The sequence below is a fragment of the Urocitellus parryii genome, chromosome 2, assembly GCF_045843805.1.
Source record: "Urocitellus parryii isolate mUroPar1 chromosome 2, mUroPar1.hap1, whole genome shotgun sequence".
In the NCBI taxonomy this organism is placed as follows: Eukaryota; Metazoa; Chordata; class Mammalia; order Rodentia; family Sciuridae; genus Urocitellus; species Urocitellus parryii.
In genome coordinates this window covers 210,836,660-210,841,952 of record NC_135532.1, presented here as the reverse complement: position 1 = coordinate 210,841,952, position 5,293 = coordinate 210,836,660, and the positions used below count along the sequence as shown (strand labels likewise).

The 5,293-nt window shown below is 35.3% G+C and overlaps 1 pseudogene; it reads left to right on the top strand.

The window, feature by feature from the left end:
* The first annotated feature begins 1,417 nt into the window (after positions 1–1,417).
* LOC113188041 (U4 spliceosomal RNA) lies at positions 1,418–1,566 on the top strand (annotated as a pseudogene).
* The last annotated feature ends 3,727 nt before the right edge of the window (positions 1,567–5,293 follow it).

The following is a 5,293-nucleotide window of genomic DNA, read 5'->3' as shown; positions in this document are numbered from 1 at the left end:
TCCCATTTTCATGTTTTTTTTTTAAGTAATGCTTTTAAGATTAACTAGGCTTCCAGTGACACAATCTTTCCTCTGCCATGAAGGCATCTTAACCACCTTTAATTTAACCTTTTAAAGCCTTTTGCGACTTACTTAGACATTTTACAACTTTTTACTTTACCACACAAAGATTATCTCATCTAGAAACATTTGTTTTTCCTTTAACCTTTTATATTAAAATATATTTTCACATCTTGAATCTTTTTATATCTCTTTTTTAGCCATTAACCCTTTTTATAAATTCACATTCTGAAACAACCTTTATAAAATTTCTGAATTTAGACAAATTACTCCACTTTAATAAGATGAAATACTTTCATGTTTTTTATGGTTCTATAATACTATAATTGAAACCCAACTGAAACTTCTTATACTCTTTGTATATAAATTACACCTGATAGAATCTTAACTCTTAGTAACCTTGTGGACCCTTGGATATATGCCTTTGGGGGCTTTATCTTGTCCCTAGTCCCTTCCTGCCTTTCTCTCTCTGCTTCCTGGCTGCCATGAGGGGAACGGTTTTCCTCCAGCGTGCACTTCTGCCGTGATGATTTTTTGTCTTCCTGCAGATTTAAAAACAATGGACCCAGATGAGGATAAACTGTAGCCTCTGAAACTGTAACCCATATTCATTCTTTCTCCCTTTAAGTTATTATTCTTGGATATATTTCCCCAGCAATGAAAAACTATCACAATAATATTAATACTTAAAAGATTGTTTCAAACATATAAATTAATAATGTCAATGCTCATATGTGAATAGGTTTATATGAGAAACCAAAAGCTGAAAAATTACACACAAATAATCCTCAACATTTTATTTGCCATATGGATACAACCACAATCATATGAAGTATAATACAAAGCAATTAATATGGATGGTTTTATTGATCAAGAATATGTATTATGTTGAGCCTCTTAGGCAACTGATGCAGGTGAAGTTCTGTGCTTGTACTGAGTTTATGTACATACATATAAACACACAGTTTTAAAATGTTGTAAATGTAGCTTTTGAAAGATGAATGTACTATGGTTTGGATATGGTTTACCCTCAAAGTTTTATGTGTTGGAAACCTGGCCTTAGGGGTGTGGTATTCAGAGGGAATAGAAACTTGAAGAGGTGAGGTCTAATGGGTCAACTGGGAATATTCCTTTAAACAGTATCAAGAAAGTTCTTGTTAGCTCTTAGAGAAGGTTGTTATAAGAGCCTCAGGCTGGCCTGATCCAGCTCTCTGGCTTCCACTATCAAGATGTAATCTTTTGCTCCCACACAGATTCCCACAATACCATCCACCATGATGTGATACACCCAAAATAGCCTTCATCAGAACTGAGCTAATGCAGGCACAATGCTCTTGAACATCCAAAATTATGAGCTAGCTTTGCGCAGTGGCAGTATCGTAGCCAATGAGGTTTATCCGAGGCGCAATTATTGCTAATTGAAACAAAATTATGAGCTAAATAAACCTCTTTTCTGCATAAGTAGATTACTTTTTTTTAAATAATATTGAAAAGTAGACTAATCTAAGTGGCTAACTTTGGAGCTTTCTAAAGATTTACAGAAATGGAGGAAAGAGTCATCTATTAATTAATATAGATTAAAACAAAACAGAGGAGCCTTTTTTTAATGGTGCTGGGATTTGAACTCAGGGCCTTACACATGCTTGGCAAGAGTTCTACCACTGAACTCTATCCCCAGTCCTAATATAGGTTAAATAAATAGTGTACACATATTCCATACCTAATTCAATATACTGGTGCTAGAAATACAATTTTAAAAAATAAAGATTTCCTACTCTTAAAGCTCTGTAACATTGGAAAGTTCATCTACCTTAAATCTTCAGCATAAAAAAGAGTTTCTCTGGTACATAGTAGGCCTTCAATAATTTTTTATTGAGTGAATAAATTTGGTCAATTGGAAAAATTAATACACACATATGTGTATGTGCATACTATTATATGTATGTTTATGTATGGAAAATTTAGACTCTCTCTCTCTCTCTCTCTCTCTCTCTCTCTCTCTCTCTCTCTCATCTCTCTCTCTCTCTCGTATGTATATGTGTGTATAGAGAGACAGAGACACAGAAAGAGTTTTAGGAACTGGCTTATACAGTCATGGAAGTTGTCAAAACCAAAATCTGTAGTTAAGCTCCAGGCTGGAAATTAGGTAAGAATTGATAATAAAGTCTTGAGACCAAATTCCAAAGGAAGGCAAGGCATGATAGAAATTCAGACAGGGCTTTTATGTCATAGTCTCAGAAGAATTCTTTCAGAGACCTCATTCCATGCTCTTAAGGCATTAACTGATTGAAGCCCACCCACATTATGAGGGCAATCTTATTTTCCCAAAGTCGACTAATTTACATATTAATCACATCTTTAACAATACCTTCACAGCAATATCTACATTGGTAGTTGATTACATCATTGGGCACCATTATTTAGCCAAATTGACACATACAATTAATCATCACAATACATAATTATCTCAGGAAATGCCATTTTTAAAATTTAAATCATACATAATGCTTGCAATGAGTTTTAAACCTTACAAATAAATATCATTTAATTAATCCTCATCTATCTATAAGAGATAGAGCTATTTACTATTCCTCACACTCTAAAAATGGGAAGGTTAACTCTTCTAAGATAAAACAGGCAATAAATCTCAAAGCTGGGATTAAAATGCAGCCTGGTTTTTACCAGCATACTAGATTGACTCTGGGTTAATCAAGTCAGAACCCACCTTATATGAACAGCAGAAATAAATATTAAAGAAGATCTCTACATTCTAAAATACCTGAGAAAAATGAAGTTAGAGGAGTAAAGTTTATTTGAGGGCTCAATGGTTCAGAGTTCTGAAGCCACAGAGAGCCACTGCCATTCCTTGGGGCTCAAGTGAGGCTGAAAAACATGGTGGAAGAATGTGCCAGAGGGAAGCAGCTCACATGAATGATGATCAGGAAGAAAAGAGAAAGGGACACCACTTGGCAAATACAGAATATATACATACCCCAAAGGCATACTCACCTCCTCCAGCCACACTCTACCCACCTTCAATTACCACTCAGTTAATCCCATCAGGGGATTTATATTTTTTGGTTGGGTTAAGGCACTCATAACCCAATCATTTCTCCTGTAAGCCTTCCTTCATTGTCTCACACATGAGCTTTTGGGGAATACCTAATATCTAAGCCACCACAGTATGTGCGTGTGTTACATGTGTGCGCGCACGTGCACAGATATCATTTAAGTCTGTTTCTGAGGTTAACTAGGTTCATTCCTTGGTGGCCAAAGGTGAAGCATACTAAATGGTCAAGTTAATTCATTCTATTCTTTCCTTAATATTTTAAAGTGATATCAAAAATTGAAGTTCAACATCATCCTTACAATGGAGGGGAAAAATAAAACCAACATGACCGTCAGGACCGAGTTTCAGAGAGTGGGAGAACACAGATCTTCATCTCTTTCGCTATGGTTGCCCCGTGTTACATATTTCTCCTAAAATTATCATTTGGAGGATTTATACATTTAAATCTATGTGTTTTACTGTTTTGTATGAAGATAGAATTTGAATCCTATTTATTTTTTCCTTTAGTGACTACTGACATTGCCAGTAATACAGTTTGTCCTCCTAGAAAGAAGAGAAACATATCTGATGGTTTTATATTTAACTATCATGATTCATTGTTTATTTTCTTCCATATCTTTTATATTATGTGTGGGTATATTCTTGGTGTCATAGACATGGACACTCTAAGTCCAGATTCCTTTTTAGTTTATTTTCTGGAGAAGCTTATTAACTCCTAATGAGGAAAATCTAAACCTGATTCACTTGCCTTGGTTAGCCCGACATATTTATTTGGTTTACATGTCTAGTGCAGTTACTTGATCTCTAAGTTCTTAACATGAGAGATGTTGGCAGGGCACGTACACAGTGATATCACCCTCAAAGACCTCTTGAGTCGTATGTTATCTCTTCCTAATTAAAAACATTGTGTCATGCCAGAGACAGACAGAGCGAGTTGTATTTCCCAAGTTTGATTTTATATTTTCTGTTAGGTTCTTCTGGTGATTAGACTATAACGGTTCTTGCTTTCTCATGTGACATTATGTAGACATGATAGATTTACCATGTGCTGAAATGGACATGACTGACTTAATTATTTTTGTTCTATGACAAAAACTGTATACATAAACTATTCCTTTCTGACTGCTCATAAACTGGTAATATGTGTCATGAAATTGTCCTTTTCTTTTAACAGGAGAAAGAAGTAACTAATCTTAATATAGTCATTGGAGATAAGTTTTTAATGTATACTGTGGAAAAGTCTATGAAATTTCAGGATGAATCTTAGGTATTACCCAGTAAACAAATAATCAAAACTCTAACCTTGTCTTACTCTGTCTATACTGTGACTAAGGTCCTTCCCTGCTAGCTGGGCTAATTAATGATCTTATGTTTATTGACCATTTCTGTCTGATGCAATTGAGTCAATGATTTAATGAACATTAAGGTTGTTTTCACTAACTTCAAATGCTTTCTGTGTAATTACTTGATTCACACATTGCTATGGTTTGAATGTGTATCCACAAATTCATGTGTTGTAAAATCAATCCCCAACACCAGTGTTGAAGGGAGAATTTCAAGAAGTAAATAGGTCATGTGGATTCTTTTTTCGTGAATGGATCACTGCCATTACCACATGAGTAGGTTGGTTATAAGAGTCGAGTTGACCCCTTCTTTCTCTTCTGCTCTTTTCTTTATTTTCTTTTCCACTTTCTGTCATGGGATGATGCAGCATGAGGACCTTCATAAGATGTGGCCCAGTGCTTCCTAGCACTCAAAGGAAATCAAACTATGGTCTTTATAAATTATGCACTCCACAGTATTCTAAGTAGCAAAACAAAACCAACCAAGACACATACTTTAGTCAAACATATCTAAACACTAGATGGAATAATTTTCTTTTTTTTTTTCAAAGAGAGAGTGAGAGAGGAGAGAGAGAGAGAGAGAGAGAGAGAGAGAGAGAGAGAGAGAGAGAGAGAATTTTTAATATTTATTTTTTAGTTCTCGGCAGACACAACATCTTTGTTGGTATGTGGTGCTGAGGATCGAACCCGGGCTGCATGCATGCCAGGCGAGCGCGCTACCACTTGAGCCACATCCCCAGCCCGGAATAATTTTCATTTGTCGACTTTCTAATGATATTTTATGAAGACTCAAACTATTTAATCATTTTCATTTATGTAT